The sequence below is a fragment of the Salvelinus fontinalis genome, chromosome 1 (genome assembly GCF_029448725.1).
Source record: "Salvelinus fontinalis isolate EN_2023a chromosome 1, ASM2944872v1, whole genome shotgun sequence".
NCBI classification, from domain to species: domain Eukaryota; kingdom Metazoa; phylum Chordata; class Actinopteri; order Salmoniformes; family Salmonidae; genus Salvelinus; species Salvelinus fontinalis.
Window position 1 is genome coordinate 90,252,950 of NC_074665.1, and position 19,048 is coordinate 90,271,997.

Genomic DNA, 19,048 nt, shown 5'->3' on the forward strand with positions numbered 1-19,048 from the left:
TGTTGTTATGCTGTAGTGGTGTTATACTGTAGTGGTGGTATGCTGTAGTGGTGGTATACTGTAGTGGTGTTATACTGTAGTGGTGCTATGCTGTAGTGGTGTTATACTGTAGTGGTGGTATGTTGTAGTAATGTTATGCTGTAGTGGTGTTATGTTGTAGTGGTGGTATACTGTAGTGGTGTTATGCTGTAGTGGTGGTATGCTGTAGTGGTGTTATGCTGTAGTGGTGGTATGTTGTAGTAATGTTATGCTGTAGTGGTGTTATACTGTAGTGGTGCTATGCTGTAGTGGTGTTATGCTGTAGTGGTGTTATACTGTAGTGGTGTTATGCTGTAGTGGTGTTATGCTGTAGTGGTGCTATGCTGTAGTGGTGCTATGCTGTAGTGGTGTTATACTGTAGTGGTGCTATGCTGTAGTGGTGTTATGCTGTAGTGGTGTTATGCTGTAGTGGTGTTATACTGTAGTGGTGCTATGCTGTAGTGGTGTCATGCTGTAGTGGTGGTATGCTGTAGTGGTGGTATGCTGAATTGGTTGTATACTGTAGTGGTGTTTTACTGTAGTGGTGTTTTACTGTAGTGGTGTTATGCTGTAGTGGGTTTTTACTGTAGTGGTGTTATGCTGTAGTGGTGTTATACTGTAGTGGTGGTATGCTGTAGTGGTGGTATGCTGTAGTGGTGTTATTGTGTAGTGGGTTTTTACTGTAGTGGTGTTATGCTGTAGTAGTGTTTTACTGTAGTGGTGTTATGTTGTAGTGGTGGTATGCTGTAGAGGTGTTATACTGTAGTGGTGTTTTACTGTAGTAATGTTATGTTGTAGTGGTGTTATGCTGTAGCGGTGGTATGCTGTAGTGGTGTTATGCTGTAGTGGTGGTATGCTGTAGTGGTGTTTTACTGTAGTGGTGTTATGCTGTAGTGGTGTTATTTTGTAGTGGTGTTATGCAGTAGTGGTGTTATGCTGTAGTGGTGTTTTACTGTAGTGGTGTTATGTTGTAATGGTGTTATGCTGTAGTGGTGTTATGCTGTAGTGGTGTTATGTTGTAGTGGTGTTATGCTGTAGTAATGTTATGCTGTAGTGGTGTTATTTTGTAATGGTGTTATGCTGTAGTGGTGTTATACTGTAGTGGTGTTATGCTGTAGTGGTGTTATGTTGTAGTGGTGTTATGCTGTAGTGGTGTTATGTTGTAGTGGTGTTTTACTGTAGTGGTGTTATGCTGTAGTGGTGTTATGCTGTAGTGGTGTTATGCTGTAGTGGTGTTATGCTGTAGTGGTGGTATGTTGTAGTAATGTTATGTTGTAGTGGTGTTATGCTGTAGTGGTGTTATGCTGTAGTGGTGGTATGCTGTAGTGGTGTTATGCTGTAGTGGTGGTATGTTGTAGTAATGTTATGTTGTAGTGGTGTTATGCTGTAGTGGTGTTATACTGTAGTGGTGGTATGCTGTAGTGGTGTTATACTGTAGTGGTGTTATACTGTAGTGGTGGTATGCTGTAGTGGTGGTATACTGTAGTGGTGTTATACTGTAGTGGTGCTATGCTGTAGTGGTGTTATACTGTAGTGGTGTTATACTGTAGTGGTGTTATACTGTAGTGGTGTTATACTGTAGTGGTGCTATGCTGTAGTGGTGGTATGCTGTAGTGGTGTTATGCTGTAGTGGTGTTATGCTGTAGTGGTGGTATACTGTAGTGGTGTTATACTGTAGTGGTGTTATACTGTAGTGGTGTTATACTGTAGTGGTGTTATACTGTAGTGGTGCTATGCTGTAGTGGTGGTATGCTGTAGTGGTGTTATGCTGTAGTGGTGTTATACTGTAGTGGTGCTATGCTGTAGTGGTGGTATGCTGTTGTGGTGTTATACTGTAGTGGTGTTATTCTGTAGTGGTGTTATGCTGTAGTGGTGTTATGCTGTAGTGGTGTTATGCTGTAGTGGTGTTTTGCTTTAGTGGATGGTATGCTTTAATGGTGTAATACTATAGTAATGATATGCTGTAGTGGTGTTATACTGTAGTGGTGTTTTACTGTAGTGGTGTTATGCTGTTGTGGTGTTATACTGTAGTGGTGTTATGCTGTAGTGGTGTTATACTGTAGTTGTGTTTTACTGTAGTGGTGTTTTACTGTAGTGGTGTTATGCTGTAGTGGTGTTATGCTGTAGTGGTGTTATACTGTAGTGGCGGTATGCTGTAGTGGTGTTATGCTGTAGTGGTGTTATTCTGTAGTGGTGTTGTACTGTAGTGGTGTTATGCTGTAGTGGTGTTATGCTGTAGTGGTGTTATGTTGTAGTGGTGTTATGCTGTAGTGGCAGTATGCTGTAGTGGTGTTTTACTGTAGTGGTGGTATGTTGTAGTAATGTTATGTTGTAGTGGTGTTATGCTGTAGTGGTGTTATGCTGTAGTGGTGGTATGATGTAGTGGTGTTATTCTGTAGTGGTGTTGTACTGTAGTGGTGTTATGCTGTAGTGGTGTTATGCTGTAGTGGTGTTATGTTGTAGTGGTGTTATGCTGTAGTGGCAGTATGCTGTAGTGGTGTTTTACTGTAGTGGTGTTTTACTGTAGTGGTGTTATGCTGTAGTGGTGTTTTACTGTAGTGGTGTTATACTGTAGTGGTGTTATACTGTAGTGGTGTTTTACTGTAGTGGTGGTATGCTGTAGTGGTGGTATGATGTAGAGGTGTTATACTGTAGTGGTGTTTTACTGTAGTAATGTTATGTTGTAGTGGTGTTATGCTGTAGTGGTGGTATGCTGTAGTGGTGTTATGCTGTATTGGTGTTTTGCTGTAGTGGTGTTATGCTGTAGTAATGTTATGTTGTAGTGGTGTTATACTGTAGTGGTGTTATACTGTAGTGGTGGTATGCTGTAGTGGTGTTATACTGTAGTGGTGTTATGCTGTAGTGGTGTTATGCTGTAGTGGTGTTATGCTATAGTGGTGTTATGCTGTAGTGGTGTTATTTTGTAGTGGTGTTATGCTGTAGTGGTGTTATGCTGTAGTGGTGGTATTTTGTAGTGGTGTTATGATGTAGTGGTTTTTTACTGTAGTGGTGTTATGCTGTAGTGGTGTTATAGTGTATTGGTGTTATACTGTGGTGGTGGTATGCTGTAGTGGTGTTATGCTGTAGTGGTGGTATGTTGTAGTAATGTTATGTTGTAGTGTTGTTATGCTGTAGTGGTGTTATACTGTAGTGGTGGTATGCTGTAGTGGTGGTATACTGTAGTGGTGTTATACTGTAGTGGTGCTATGCTGTAGTGGTGTTATACTGTAGTGGTGGTATGTTGTAGTAATGTTATGCTGTAGTGGTGTTATGTTGTAGTGGTGGTATACTGTAGTGGTGTTATGCTGTAGTGGTGGTATGTTGTAGTAATGTTATGCTGTAGTGGTGTTATACTGTAGTGGTGCTATGCTGTAGTGGTGTTATGCTGTAGTGGTGTTATACTGTAGTGGTGTTATGCTGTAGTGGTGTTATGCTGTAGTGGTGCTATGCTGTAGTGGTGCTATGCTGTAGTGGTGTTATACTGTAGTGGTGCTATGCTGTAGTGGTGTTATGCTGTAGTGGTGTTATGCTGTAGTGGTGTTATACTGTAGTGGTGCTATGCTGTAGTGGTGTCATGCTGTAGTGGTGGTATGCTGTAGTGGTGGTATGCTGAATTGGTTGTATACTGTAGTGGTGTTTTACTGTAGTGGTGTTTTACTGTAGTGGTGTTATGCTGTAGTGGGTTTTTACTGTAGTGGTGTTATGCTGTAGTGGTGTTATACTGTAGTGGTGGTATGCTGTAGTGGTGGTATGCTGTAGTGGTGTTATTGTGTAGTGGGTTTTTACTGTAGTGGTGTTATGCTGTAGTAGTGTTTTACTGTAGTGGTGTTATGTTGTAGTGGTGGTATGCTGTAGAGGTGTTATACTGTAGTGGTGTTTTACTGTAGTAATGTTATGTTGTAGTGGTGTTATGCTGTAGCGGTGGTATGCTGTAGTGGTGTTATGCTGTAGTGGTGGTATGCTGTAGTGGTGTTTTACTGTAGTGGTGTTATGCTGTAGTGGTGTTATTTTGTAGTGGTGTTATGCAGTAGTGGTGTTATGCTGTAGTGGTGTTTTACTGTAGTGGTGTTATGTTGTAATGGTGTTATGCTGTAGTGGTGTTATGCTGTAGTGGTGTTATGTTGTAGTGGTGTTATGCTGTAGTAATGTTATGCTGTAGTGGTGTTATTTTGTAATGGTGTTATGCTGTAGTGGTGTTATACTGTAGTGGTGTTATGCTGTAGTGGTGTTATGTTGTAGTGGTGTTATGCTGTAGTGGTGTTATGTTGTAGTGGTGTTTTACTGTAGTGGTGTTATGCTGTAGTGGTGTTATGCTGTAGTGGTGTTATGCTGTAGTGGTGTTATGCTGTAGTGGTGGTATGTTGTAGTAATGTTATGTTGTAGTGGTGTTATGCTGTAGTGGTGTTATGCTGTAGTGGTGGTATGCTGTAGTGGTGTTATGCTGTAGTGGTGGTATGTTGTAGTAATGTTATGTTGTAGTGGTGTTATGCTGTAGTGGTGTTATACTGTAGTGGTGGTATGCTGTAGTGGTGTTATACTGTAGTGGTGTTATACTGTAGTGGTGGTATGCTGTAGTGGTGGTATACTGTAGTGGTGTTATACTGTAGTGGTGCTATGCTGTAGTGGTGTTATACTGTAGTGGTGTTATACTGTAGTGGTGTTATACTGTAGTGGTGTTATACTGTAGTGGTGCTATGCTGTAGTGGTGGTATGCTGTAGTGGTGTTATGCTGTAGTGGTGTTATGCTGTAGTGGTGGTATACTGTAGTGGTGTTATACTGTAGTGGTGTTATACTGTAGTGGTGTTATACTGTAGTGGTGTTATACTGTAGTGGTGCTATGCTGTAGTGGTGGTATGCTGTAGTGGTGTTATGCTGTAGTGGTGTTATACTGTAGTGGTGCTATGCTGTAGTGGTGGTATGCTGTTGTGGTGTTATACTGTAGTGGTGTTATTCTGTAGTGGTGTTATGCTGTAGTGGTGTTATGCTGTAGTGGTGTTATGCTGTAGTGGTGTTTTGCTTTAGTGGATGGTATGCTTTAATGGTGTAATACTATAGTAATGATATGCTGTAGTGGTGTTATACTGTAGTGGTGTTTTACTGTAGTGGTGTTATGCTGTTGTGGTGTTATACTGTAGTGGTGTTATGCTGTAGTGGTGTTATACTGTAGTTGTGTTTTACTGTAGTGGTGTTTTACTGTAGTGGTGTTATGCTGTAGTGGTGTTATGCTGTAGTGGTGTTATACTGTAGTGGCGGTATGCTGTAGTGGTGTTATGCTGTAGTGGTGTTATACTGTAGTGGCGGTATGTTGTAGTGGTGGTATGCTGTAGTGGTGTTATACTGTAGTAATGTTATGTTGTAGTGGTGTTATGCTGTAGTGGTGTTATGCTGTAGTGGTGTTATGCTGTAGTGGTGTTATGCTGTAGTGGTGTTATGCTGTAGTGGTGGTATGCTGTAGTGGTGTTTTACTGTAGTGGTGTTTTACTGTAGTGGTGTTATGCTGTAGTGGGTTTTTACTATAGTGGTGTTATGCTGTAGTGGTGTCATACTGTAGTGGTGGTATGCTGTAGTGGTGTTATGATGTAGTGGGTTTTTACTGTAGTGGTGTTATGCTGTAGTGTTGTTATGCTGTAGTGGTGTTTTACTGTAGTGGTGTTATACTGTAGTGGGTTTTTACTGTAGTGGTGTTATGCTGTAGTGGTGTTATACTGTAGTAATGTTATGTTGTAGTGGTGTTATGCTGTAGTAATGTTATGTTGTAGTGGTGTTATACTGTAGTGGTGTTATACTGTAGTGGTGGTATGCTGTAGTGGTGTTATACTGTAGTGGTGTTATGCTGTAGTGGTGTTATGCTGTAGTGGTGTTATGCTATAGCGGTGTTATGCTGTAGTGGTGTTATGCTGTAGTGGTGTTATGCTGTAGTGGTGTTATTTTGTAGTGGTGTTATTTTGTAGTGGTGTTTTACTGTAGTGGTGTAATGCTGTAGTGGTGTTATAGTGTATTGGTGTTATACTGTGGTGGTGGTATGCTGTAGTGGTGTTATGCTGTAGTGGTGTTATGCTGTAGTGGTGTTTTACTGTAGTGGTGTTATGCTGTAGTGGTGTTATGCTGTAGTGGTGGTATGTTGTAGTGGTGTTATGCTGTAGTGGTGTTATGCTGTAGTGGTGTTTTACTGTAGTAATGTTATGTTGTAGTGGTGTTATGCTGTAGTGGTGTTATGCTGTAGTGGTGTTATACTGTAGTGGTGTTATGCTGTAGTGGTGTTATGCTGTCGTGGTGGTATGCTGTAGTGGTGGTATGCTGTAGTGGTGTTATGCTGTAGTGGTGTTATGCTGTAGTGGTGTTATGTTGTAGTGGTGTTATGCTCTAGGGGTGTTATGCTGTAGTGGTGTTATACTGTAGTGGTGTTATACTGTAGTGGCAGTATGCTGTAGTGGTGTTATGCTGTAGTGGTGTTATGCTGTAGTGGTGTTATACTGTAGTGGTGTTATGCTGTAGTGGTGTTATGCTGTAGTGGTGTTATGCTGTAGTGGTGTTATACTGTAGTGGCGGTATGCTGTAGTGGTGTTATGCTGTAGTGGTGTTATACTGTAGTGGCGGTATGTTGTAGTGGTGGTATGCTGTAGTGGTGTTATACTGTAGTAATGTTATGTTGTAGTGGTGTTATGCTGTAGTGGTGTTATGCTGTAGTGGTGTTATGCTGTAGTGGTGTTATGCTGTAGTGGTGTTATGCTGTAGTGGTGGTATGCTGTAGTGGTGTTTTACTGTAGTGGTGTTTTACTGTAGTGGTGTTATGCTGTAGTGGGTTTTTACTATAGTGGTGTTATGCTGTAGTGGTGTCATACTGTAGTGGTGGTATGCTGTAGTGGTGTTATGATGTAGTGGGTTTTTACTGTAGTGGTGTTATGCTGTAGTGTTGTTATGCTGTAGTGGTGTTTTACTGTAGTGGTGTTATACTGTAGTGGGTTTTTACTGTAGTGGTGTTATGCTGTAGTGGTGTTATACTGTAGTAATGTTATGTTGTAGTGGTGTTATGCTGTAGTAATGTTATGTTGTAGTGGTGTTATACTGTAGTGGTGTTATACTGTAGTGGTGGTATGCTGTAGTGGTGTTATACTGTAGTGGTGTTATGCTGTAGTGGTGTTATGCTGTAGTGGTGTTATGCTATAGCGGTGTTATGCTGTAGTGGTGTTATGCTGTAGTGGTGTTATGCTGTAGTGGTGTTATTTTGTAGTGGTGTTATTTTGTAGTGGTGTTTTACTGTAGTGGTGTAATGCTGTAGTGGTGTTATAGTGTATTGGTGTTATACTGTGGTGGTGGTATGCTGTAGTGGTGTTATGCTGTAGTGGTGTTATGCTGTAGTGGTGTTTTACTGTAGTGGTGTTATGCTGTAGTGGTGTTATGCTGTAGTGGTGGTATGTTGTAGTGGTGTTATGCTGTAGTGGTGTTATGCTGTAGTGGTGTTTTACTGTAGTAATGTTATGTTGTAGTGGTGTTATGCTGTAGTGGTGTTATGCTGTAGTGGTGTTATACTGTAGTGGTGTTATGCTGTAGTGGTGTTATGCTGTCGTGGTGGTATGCTGTAGTGGTGGTATGCTGTAGTGGTGTTATGCTGTAGTGGTGTTATGCTGTAGTGGTGTTATGTTGTAGTGGTGTTATGCTCTAGGGGTGTTATGCTGTAGTGGTGTTATACTGTAGTGGTGTTATACTGTAGTGGCAGTATGCTGTAGTGGTGTTATGCTGTAGTGGTGTTATGCTGTAGTGGTGTTATACTGTAGTGGTGTTATGCTGTAGTGGTGTTATGCTGTAGTGGTGTTTTACTGTAGTGGTGTTTTACTGTAGTGGTGTTTTACTGTAGTGGTGTTATGCTGTAGTGGTGTTATGCTGTAGTGGTGTTATGCTGTAGTGGTGTTATGCTGTAGTGGTGTTATGCTGTAGTGGTGTTATGCTGTAGTGGTGTTATGCTGTAGTGGTGGTATGTTGTAGTGGTGGTATGTTGTAGTGGTGGTATGCTGTAGTGGTGTTATGCTGTTGTGGTGGTATGCTGTAGTGGTGTTATGCTGTAGTGGTGTTATGCTGTAGTGGTGTTATGCTGTAGAGGTGTTATGCTGTAGTGGTGTTATGCTGTAGTGGTGTTATGCTGTAGTGGTGTTATGCTGTAGTGGTGTTTTACTGTAGTGGTGTTATGTTGTAGTGGTGTTATGTTGTAGTGGTGTTATGCTGTATTGGTGTTATGCTGTAGTGGTGTTTTACTGTAGTGGTGTTATGCTGTAGTGGTGGTATGCTGTAGTGGTGGTATGCTGTAGTGGTGTTATACTGTAGTTGTGTTTTACTTTAGTGGTGTTATGCTGTATTGGTATTATGCTGTAGTGGTGTTATGTTGTAGTGGTGTTATGCTGTAGTGGTGTTATGCTGTAGTTGGTGTTATGCTGTAGTGGTGTTATGCTGTAGTGGTGGTATGCTGTAGTGGTGTTATGCTGTTGTGGTGTTATTCTGTAGTGGTGTTATGCTGTACTGGTGTTTTACTGTAGTGGTGTTATGCTGTAGGGGTGTTATGCTGTAGTGGTGTTATACTGTAGTGGTGTTATACTGTAGTGGCAGTATGCTGTAGTGGTGTTATGATGTAGTGGTGTTATGCTGTAGTGTTGTTATGCTGTAGTGGTGTTATGCTGTAGTGGTGTTTTGCTGTAGTGGCAGTATGCTGTAGTGGTGTTATGCTGTAGTGGTGGTATGCTGTAGTGGTGGTATGCTGTAGTGGTGTTTTACTGTAGTAAGGTTATGTTGTAGTGGTGGTATGCTGTAGTGGTGTTTTACTGTAGTGGTGTTATGTTGTAGTGGTGGTATGCTGTAGTGGTGTTATGTTGTAGTGGTGTTATGCTGTAGTGGTGTTTTACTGTAATGGTGTTATGCTGTAGTGGTGGTATGCTGTAGTGGTGGTATGCTGTAGTGGTGTTATGCTGTAGTGGTGGTATGCTGTAGTAATGTTATGCTGTAGTGGTGGTATGCTGTAGTGGTGGTATGCTGTAGTGGTTGTATGCTGTAGTGGTGGTATGCTGTAGTGGTGTTATACTGTAGTCGTATTTTACTGTAGTGGTGTTATGCTGTATTGGTATTATGCTGTGGTGGTGTTATGTTGTAGGGGTGTTATGCTGTAGTGGTGTTATGCTGTAGTGGTGTTATGCTGTAGTGGTGTTATGCTATAGTGGTGTTATACTGTAGTGGTGTTATGCTGTAGTGGTGTTATGCTGTTGTGGTGGTATACTGTAGTGGTGTTATACTGTAGTGGTGGTATGCTGTAGTGGTGGTATGCTATAGTGGTGGTTTACTGTAGTGGTGGTATGCTGTAGTGGTGTTATGCTGTAGTGGTGTTATGCTGTAGTGGTGTTATGCTGTAGTGGTGTTATGCTGTAGTGGTGGTATGATGTAGTGGTGTTATTCTGTAGTGGTGTTGTACTGTAGTGGTGTTATGCTGTAGTGGTGTTATGCTGTAGTGGTGGTATGATGTAGTGGTGTTATTCTGTAGTGGTGTTGTACTGTAGTGGTGTTATGCTGTAGTGGTGTTATGTTGTAGTGGTGTTATGTTGTAGTGGTGTTATGCTGTAGTGGTGTTATAATGTTGTGGTGTTATTCTGTAGTGGTGTTATGCTGTAGTGGTGTTATGCTGTTGTGGTGTTATTCTGTAGTGGTGTTATGCTGTAGTGGTGTTTTACTGTAGTGGTGTTATACTGTAGTGGTGTTATGCTGTAGTGGTGTTATGCTCTAGGGGTGTTATGCTGTAGTGGTGTTATACTGTAGTGGTGTTATACTGTAGTGTCAGTATGCTGTAGTGGTGTTATGCTGTAGTGGTGTTATGATGTAGTGGTGTTATGCTGTAGTGGTGTTATGCTGTAGTGGTGTTATGCTGTAGTGGTGTTTTACTGTAGTGGTGTTTTACTGTAGTGGTGTTTTACTGTAGTGGTGTTATGCTGTAGTGGTGTTATGCTGTAGTGGTGTTATGCTGTAGTGGTGTTATGCTGTAGTGGTGTTATGCTGTAGTGGTGGTATGTTGTAGTGGTGGTATGTTGTAGTGGTGGTATGCTGTAGTGGTGTTATGCTGTTGTGGTGGTATACTGTAGTGGTGTTATGCTGTAGTGGTGTTATGCTGTAGTGGTGTCATGCTGTAGTGGTGTTATGCTGTAGTGGTGTTATGCTGTAGTGGTGTTATGCTGTAGTGGTGTTATGCTGTAGTGGTGTTATGCTGTAGTGGTGTTATGCTGTAGTGGTGTTATACTGTAGTGGTGTTATGCTGTAGTGGTGTTTTACTGTAGTGGTGTTATGTTGTAGTGGTGTTATGCTGTATTGGTGTTATGCTGTAGTGGTATTTTACTGTAGTAATGTTATGTTGTAGTGGTGTTATGCTGTAGTGGTGTTATGCTGTAGTGGTGTTATGCTTCAGTGGTGTTATGCTGTAGTGGTGTTATGCTGTAGTGGTGTTATGCTGTAGTGGTGGTATGCTGTAGTGGTGTTATACTGTAGTTGTGTTTTACTTTAGTGGTGTTATGCTGTAGTGGTGTTATGCTGTAGTGGTGTTATGCTGTAGTGGTGTTATGCTGTAGTGGTTGTATGCTGTAGTGGTGTTATGCTGTAGTGGTGTTATGCTGTAGTGGTGGTATGTTGTAGTGGTGTTATGCTGTAGTGGTGTTATGCTGTAGTGGTGTTTTACTGTAATGGTGGTATGCTGTAGTGGTGGTATGCTGTAGTGGTGTTATGCTGTAGTGGTGGTATGCTGTAGTAATGTTATGCTGTAGTGGTGGTATGCTGTAGTGGTGGTATGCTGTAGTGGTTGTATGCTGTAGTGGTGGTATGCTGTAGTGGTGTTATACTGTAGTCGTATTTTACTGTAGTGGTGTTATGCTGTATTGGTATTATGCTGTAGTGGTGTTATGTTGTAGGGGTGTTATGCTGTAGTGGTGTTATGCTGTAGTGGTGTTATGCTGTAGTGGTGTTATGCTATAGTGGTGTTATACTGTAGTGGTGTTATGCTGTAGTGGTGTTATGCTGTTGTGGTGGTATACTGTAGTGGTGTTATACTGTAGTGGTGGTATGCTGTAGTGGTGGTATGCTATAGTGGTGGTTTACTGTAGTGGTGGTATGCTGTAGTGGTGTTATGCTGTAGTGGTGTTATGTTGTAGTGGTGTTATGCTGTAGTGGTGTTATGCTGTAGTGGTGGTATGATGTAGTGGTGTTATTCTGTAGTGGTGTTGTACTGTAGTGGTGTTATGCTGTAGTGGTGTTATCCTGTAGTGGTGGTATGATGTAGTGGTGTTATTCTGTAGTGGTGTTGTACTGTAGTGGTGTTATGCTGTAGTGGTGTTATGTTGTAGTGGTGTTATGTTGTAGTGGTGTTATGCTGTAGTGGTGTTATAATGTTGTGGTGTTATTCTGTAGTGGTGTTATGCTGTAGTGGTGTTATGCTGTTGTGGTGTTATTCTGTAGTGGTGTTATGCTGTAGTGGTGTTTTACTGTAGTGGTGTTATACTGTAGTGGTGTTATGCTGTAGTGGTGTTATGCTCTAGGGGTGTTATGCTGTAATGGTGTTATACTGTAGTGGTGTTATACTGTAGTGTCAGTATGCTGTAGTGGTGTTATGCTGTAGTGGTGTTATGATGTAGTGGTGTTATGCTGTAGTGGTGTTATGCTGTAGTGGTGTTATGCTGTAGTGGTGTTTTACTGTAGTGGTGTTTTACTGTAGTGGTGTTATGCTGTAGTGGTGTTATGCTGTAGTGGTGTTATGCTGTAGTGGTGTTATGCTGTAGTGGTGTTATGCTGTAGTGGTGGTATGTTGTAGTGGTGGTATGTTGTAGTGGTGGTATGCTGTAGTGGTGTTATGCTGTTGTGGTGGTATACTGTAGTGGTGTTATGCTGTAGTGGTGTTATGCTGTAGTGGTGTTATGCTGTAGTGGTGTTATGCTGTAGTGGTGTTATGCTGTAGTGGTGTTATGCTGTAGTGGTGTTATGCTGTAGTGGTGTTATGCTGTAGTGGTGTTATGCTGTAGTGGTGTTATACTGTAGTGGTGTTATGCTGTAGTGGTGTTTTACTGTAGTGGTGTTATGTTGTAGTGGTGTTATGCTGTATTGGTGTTATGCTGTAGTGGTATTTTACTGTAGTAATGTTATGTTGTAGTGGTGTTATGCTGTAGTGGTGTTATGCTGTAGTGGTGTTATGCTTCAGTGGTGTTATGCTGTAGTGGTGTTATGCTGTAGTGGTGTTATGCTGTAGTGGTGGTATGCTGTAGTGGTGTTATACTGTAGTTGTGTTTTACTTTAGTGGTGTTATGCTGTAGTGGTGTTATGCCGTAGTGGTGTTATGCTGTAGTGGTGTTATGCTGTAGTGGTGTTATGCTGTAGTGGTGGTATGCTGTAGTGGTGTTATGCTGTAGTGGTGTTATGCTGTAGTGGTGGTATGTTGTAGTGGTGTTATGCTGTAGTGGTGTTATGCTGTAGTGGTGTTATGCTGTAGTGGTGTTATGCTGTAGTGGTGTTATGCTGTAGTGGTGTTATGCTGTAGTGGTGTTATACTGTAGTGGTGTTATGCTGTAGTGGTGTTTTACTGTAGTGGTGTTATGTTGTAGTGGTGTTATGCTGTATTGGTGTTATGCTGTAGTGGTATTTTACTGTAGTAATGTTATGTTGTAGTGGTGTTATGCTGTAGTGGTGTTATGCTGTAGTGGTGTTATGCTTCAGTGGTGTTATGCTGTAGTGGTGTTATGCTGTAGTGGTGTTATGCTGTAGTGGTGGTATGCTGTAGTGGTGTTATACTGTAGTTGTGTTTTACTTTAGTGGTGTTATGCTGTATTGGTATTATGCTGTAGTGGTGTTATGTTGTAGTGGTGTTATGCTGTAGTGGTGTTATGCTGTAGTGGTGTTATGCTGTAGTGGTGTTATGCTGTAGTGGTGTTTTACTGTAGTGGCAGTATGCTGTAGTCGTGTTATGCTGTAGTGGTGTTATGCTGTAGTGGTGTTATGCTGTAGTGGTGTTATGCTGTAGTGGTGGTATGCTGTAGTGGTATTATGCTGTAATGGTGTTATGCTGTAGTGGTGTTATGCTGTAGTGGTGTTATGCTGTAGTGGTGTTATGCTGTAGTGGTGTTATGCTGTAGTGGTGTTATGCTGTAGTGGTGGTATGCTGTAGTGGTGGTATACTGTAGTTGTGTTATGCTGTAGTGGTGTTATGCTGTAGTGGTGTTATGCTGTAGTGGTGTTATGCTGTAGTGGTGTTATGCTGTAGTGGTGTTATGCTGTAGTGGTGGTATGCTGTAGTGGTGGTATGCTGTAGTGGTGTTATGCTGTAGTGGTGTTTTACTGTAGTGGTGTTATGCTGTAGTGGTGGTTATGCTGTAGTGGTGTTTTACTGTAGTGCTGTTATTCTGTAGTGGTGTTTTACTGTAGTGGTGTTACGCTGTCGTGGTGTTATGCTGTAGTGGTGGTATGCTGTAGTGGTGGTATGCTGTAGTGGTGGTATGCTGTAGTGGTGTTATGCTGTAGTGGTGTTATGCTGTCGTGGTGTTATGCTGTAGTGGTGGAATGCTGTAGTGGTGTTATGCTGTAGTGGTGTTATGCTGTAGTGGTGTTTTACTGTAGTGGTGTTATGCTGTAGTGGTGTTTTACTGTAGTAATGTTATGTTGTAGTGGTGGTATGCTGTAGTGGTGTTATGCTGTAGTGGTGGTATGCTGTAGTGGTGTTATGCTGTAGGGGTTTTATGCTGTCGTGGTGTTATGCTGTAGTGGTGGTATGCTGTAGTGGTGTTATGCTGTAGTGGTGTTTTACTGTAGTAATGTTATGTTGTAGTGGTGGTATGCTGTAGTGGTGTTATGCTGTAGTGGTGTTATGCTGTAGGGGTTTTATGCTGTCGTGGTGTTATGCTGTAGTGGTGGTATGCTGTAGTGGTGTTATGCTGTAGTGGTTTTATGCTGTCGTGGTGTTATGCTGTAGTGGTGGTATGCTGTAGTGGTGGTATGCTGTAGTGGTGTTATGCTGTAGTGGTGTTATGCTGTAGTGGTTTTATGCTGTCGTGGTGTTATGCTGTAGTGGTGTTATGCTGTAGTGGTGTTATGCTGTAGTGGTGTTTTGCTGTAGTGGTGGTATACTGTAGTAATGTTATGTTGTAATGGTGTTATGCTGTAGTGGTGTTTTGCTGTAGTGGTGGTATACTGTAGTAATGTTATGTTGTAGTGGTGTTATGTTGTAGTGGTGTTATGTTGTAGTGGTGTTATGCTGTAGTGGTGTTTTACTGTAGTGGTGTTATGCTGTAGTGGTGTTATGCTGTAGTGGTGGTATTCTGTTGTGGTGTTATACTGTAGTGGTGTTATACTGTAGTGGTGGTATGCTGTAGTGGTGGTATTCTGTTGTGGTGTTATTCTGTAGTGGTGTTATACTGTAGTGGTGTTTTACTGTAGTGCTGTTATTCTGTAGTGGTGTTATACTGTAGTGGTGGTATGCTGTAGTGGTGTTATACTGTAGTGGTGTTATACTGTAGTGGTGTTATTCTGTAGTGATGTTATGCTGTAGTGGTGTTATGCTGTAGTGGTGTTATACTGTAGTGGTGTTATACTGTAGTGGTGTTATTCTGTAGTGGTGTTATACTGTAGTGGTGGCATGCTGTAGTGGTGGTATGCTGTAGTGGTGTTATGCTGTAGTGGTGTTATGCTGTAGTGGTGTTATGCTGTAGTGGTGTTATTCTGTAGTGGTGTTATACTGTAGTGGTGTTATGCTGTAGTGGTGTTATTCTGTAGTGTTGTTTTACTGTAGTGTTGTTATGCTGTAGTGGTGGTATGCTGTAGTGGTGTTTTACTTTAGTAATGTTATGTTGTAGTGGTGTTATGCTGTAGTGGCGTTATGCTGTAGTGGTGGTATGCTGTAGTGGTGGTATGCTGTAGTGGTGGTATACTGTAGTGGTGTTATGCTGTAGTGGTTGTATTCTGTAGTGGTGTTATGCTGTAGTGGTGTTATGCTGTAGTGGTGTTTTACTGTAGTGGTGTTTTACTGTAATGGTGTTATGCTGTAGTGGTGTTATGCTGTAGTGGTGGTATTCTGTAGTGGTGTTATACTGTAGTGGTGGTATGCTGTAGTGGTTGTATTCTGTAGTGGTATTATGCTGTAGTGGTGTTATGCTGTAGTGGCGTTATGCTGTAGTGGTGGTATGCTGTAGTGGTGGTATGCTGTAGTGGTGGTATACTGTAGTGGTGTTATGCTGTAGTGGTGGTATGCTGTATTGGTGGTATGCTGTAGTGGTGTTATGCTGTAGTGGTGTTATGCTGTAGTGGTTTTATGCTGTCGTGGTGTTATGCTGTAGTGGTGGTATGCTGTAGTGGTGGTATACTGTAGTGGTGTTATGCTGTAGTGGTGTTTTGCTGTAGTGGTGGTATACTGTAGTAATGTTATGTTGTAGTGGTGTTATGCTGTAGTGGTGTTTTGCTGTAGTGGTGTTATACTGTAGTAATGTTATGTTGTAGTGGTGTTATGCTGTAGTGGTGTTTTACTGTAGTGGTGTTATGTTGTAGTGGTGTTATGCTGTAGTGGTGTTTTACTGTAGTGGTGTTATTCTGTAGTGGTGTTATACTGTAGTGGTGGTATGCTGTAGTGGTGTTATACTGTAGTGGTGTTATACTGTAGTGGTGTTATTCTGTAGTGGTGTTATGCTGTAGTGGTGTTATGCTGTAGTGGTGTTATACTGTAGTGGTGTTATACTGTAGTGGTGTTATACTGTAGTGGTGTTATTCTGTAGTGGTGTTATACTGTAGTGGTGGCATGCTGTAGTGGTGGTATGCTGTAGTGGTGTTATGCTGTAGTGGTGTTATGCTGTAGTGGTGTTATGCTGTAGTGGTGTTATTCTGTAGTGGTGTTATACTGTAGTGGTGTTATGCTGTAGTGGTGTTATGTTGTAGTGGTGTTATACTGTACTGGTGTTATGCTGTAGTGGTGTTTTACTGTAATGGTGTTATGCTGTAGTGGTGTTATGCTGTAGTGGTGGTATGCTGTAGTGGTGTTATGCTGTACTGGTGTTATGCTGTAGTGGTGTTATGCTGTAGTGGTTGTATTCTGTAGTGGTGTTATACTGTAGTGGTGTTATGCTGTAGTGGTGTTATACTGTAGTGGTGTTATGCTGTAGTGGTTGTATTCTGTAGTGGTGTTATGCTGTAGTTGTGTTATGCTGTAGTGGTGTTATGCTGTAGTGGTGTTATACTGTAGTGGTGTTATGCTGTAGTGGTGGTATGCTGTAGTGGTGGTATGCTGTAGTGGTGGGGTGTATAGAGAGATGTGTAAGAGAGGTTCATTAAGGAATGTAGGGAATAGGGTGCCATTTTGGATGCATTCTGTGACTCATCGTTGACCCCTGCCATGTGTCCTCCCTCTATAAAGTCACATATTCCCATATTTCCTTACCAAATATATACAGTGGGGAGAACAAGTATTTGATACACTGCCGATTTTGCAGGTTTTCCTACTTAAAAAGCATGTAGAGGTCTGTAATTTTTTATCATAGGTACACTTCAACAGTGAGAGACAGAATCTAAAACAAAAATCCAGAAAATCACATTGTATGATTTTTAAGCAATTAATTTGCATTTTTTTGCATGCCATAAGTATTTGATCACCTACCTACCAGTAAGAATTCCGGCTCTCACAGACCTGTTCGTTTTTCTTTAAGAAGCCCTCCTGTTCTGAGCTCATTACCTGTATTAACTGTATCAGCTCTCACTGGGCAGCCTGCCCAACTCCATGACTGTACTAGCCCCAGCCCAGGCCCAGCCCATCTCGGAGGAGGGTAGGAGACGGGGATGAGAGGAACGCGTAACAGGCACCATGCAACCTGACCTGGCTCTCTGCTGTCCTATCAATACAGCTCTGACCAGGAAGACCAGGGATGGTCTGAGTGTTTCAGTTACTGGCTACCAAGGAGACTAAGCAGAAGTACAGTTGAGGCTATGGGAGGGCGTGTGAGGGGGAGCCAAGTCAAGTCTTTTTTCAAATGCACATGATACACAGTACAATGAAATGCTGACTACAGGTTCATCTCTCAACAATCTGACATAATAATGAAATGCTGACTATAGGTTCACCTCAACAATGTGACATAATAATGAAATGCTGACTACAGGTTCACCTCTCAACAATGTGACATAATAAAGAAATGCTGACTACAGGTTCACCTCAACAATGTGACATAATAATGAAATGCTGACTACAGGTTCACCTCAACAATGTGACATAATAATGAAATGCTGACTACAGGTTCACCTCTCAACAATGTGACATAATAATGGAATGCTGACTACAGGTTCACCTCTCAACAATGTGACATAATAATGGAATGCTGACTACAGGTTCACCTCTCAACAATGTGACATAATAAAGAAATGCTGACTACAGGTTCACCTCAACAATGTGACATAATAATGAAATTCTGACTACAGGTTCACCTCTCAACAATGTGACATAAGAATGAAATGCTGACTACAGGTTCACCTCTCAACAATGTGACATAATAATGAAATGCTGACAACAGGTTCACCTCTCAACAATGTGACATAATAATGAAATGCTGACTACAGGTTCACCTCTCAACAATGTGACATAATAATGGAATGCTGACTACAGGTTCACCTCTCAACAATGTGACATAATAAAGAAATGCTGACTACAGGTTCACCTCTCAACAATGTGACATAATAATGAAATGCTGACTACAGGTTCACCTCAACAATGTGACATAATAAAGAAATGCTGACTACAGGTTCACCTCAACAATGTGACATAATAATGAAATGCTGACTACAGGTTCACCTCTCAACAATGTGACATAATAATGAAATGCTGACTACAGGTTCACCTCTCAACAATCTGACATAATAATGAAATGCTGACTACAGGTTCACCTCTCAACAATGTGACATAATAATGAAATGCTGACTACAGGTTCACCTCAACAATGTGACATAAGAATGAAATGCTGACTACAGGTTCACCTCTCAACAATGTGACATAATAATGAAATGCTGACAACAGGTTCACCTCTCAACAATGTGACATAATAATGAAATGCTGACTACAGGTTCACCTCTCAACAATGTGACATAATAATGAAATGCTGACTACAGGTTCACCTCAACAATGTGACATAAGAATGAAATGCTGACTACAGGTTCACCTCTCAACAATGTGACATAATAATGAAATGCTGACAACAGGTTCACCTCTCAACAATGTGACATAATAATGAAATGCTGACTACAGGTTCACCTCTCAACAATGTGACATAATAATGGAATGCTGACTACAGGTTCACCTCTCAACAATGTGACATAATAATGGAATGCTGACTACAGGTTCACCTCTCAACAATGTGACATAATAATGAAATGCTGACTACAGGTTCACCTCAACAATGTGACATAATAATGAAATGCTGACAACAGGTTCACCTCAACAATGTGACATAATAATGAAATGCTGACTACAGGTTCACCTCAACAATGTGACATAATAATGAAATTCTGACTACAGGTTCACCTCAACAATGTGACATAATAATGAAATTCTGACTACAGGTTCACCTCAACAATGTGACATAATAATGAAATGCTGACTACAGGTTCACCTCAACAATGTGACATAATAATGAAATTCTGACTACAGGTTCACCTCTCAACAATGTGACATAATAATGAAATGCTGACTACAGGTTCACCTCAACAATGGAACATAATAATGAAATGCTGACTACAGGTTCACCTCAACAATGTGACATAATAATGAATTACTGCAATCTCATTTGAATAGAAATGTAGTACATTTAGCAAAAATATATACATAAAACGGCATTCAAACTCATTTACAGTTGAATATTTTACAGTAGGATATTGACAGTGCGATATTGACAGTAGGATATTGACATTATACTGTTTACAGTAGTATATTTACAGTAGGATATTGACAGTAGTATATTTACAGTAGCATAATGACAGTATAATATTTACAGTAGGATATTTACG

General features: G+C 41.2%; 1 protein-coding gene across 5 annotated transcripts in view; it reads left to right on the top strand.

Annotated features, from left to right (window-relative positions):
- Positions 1–19,048, top strand: part of LOC129863576 (protein TANC2-like) — a 589,624-nt gene that overhangs the window by 409,382 nt on the left and 161,194 nt on the right. The window lies entirely within an intron of this gene.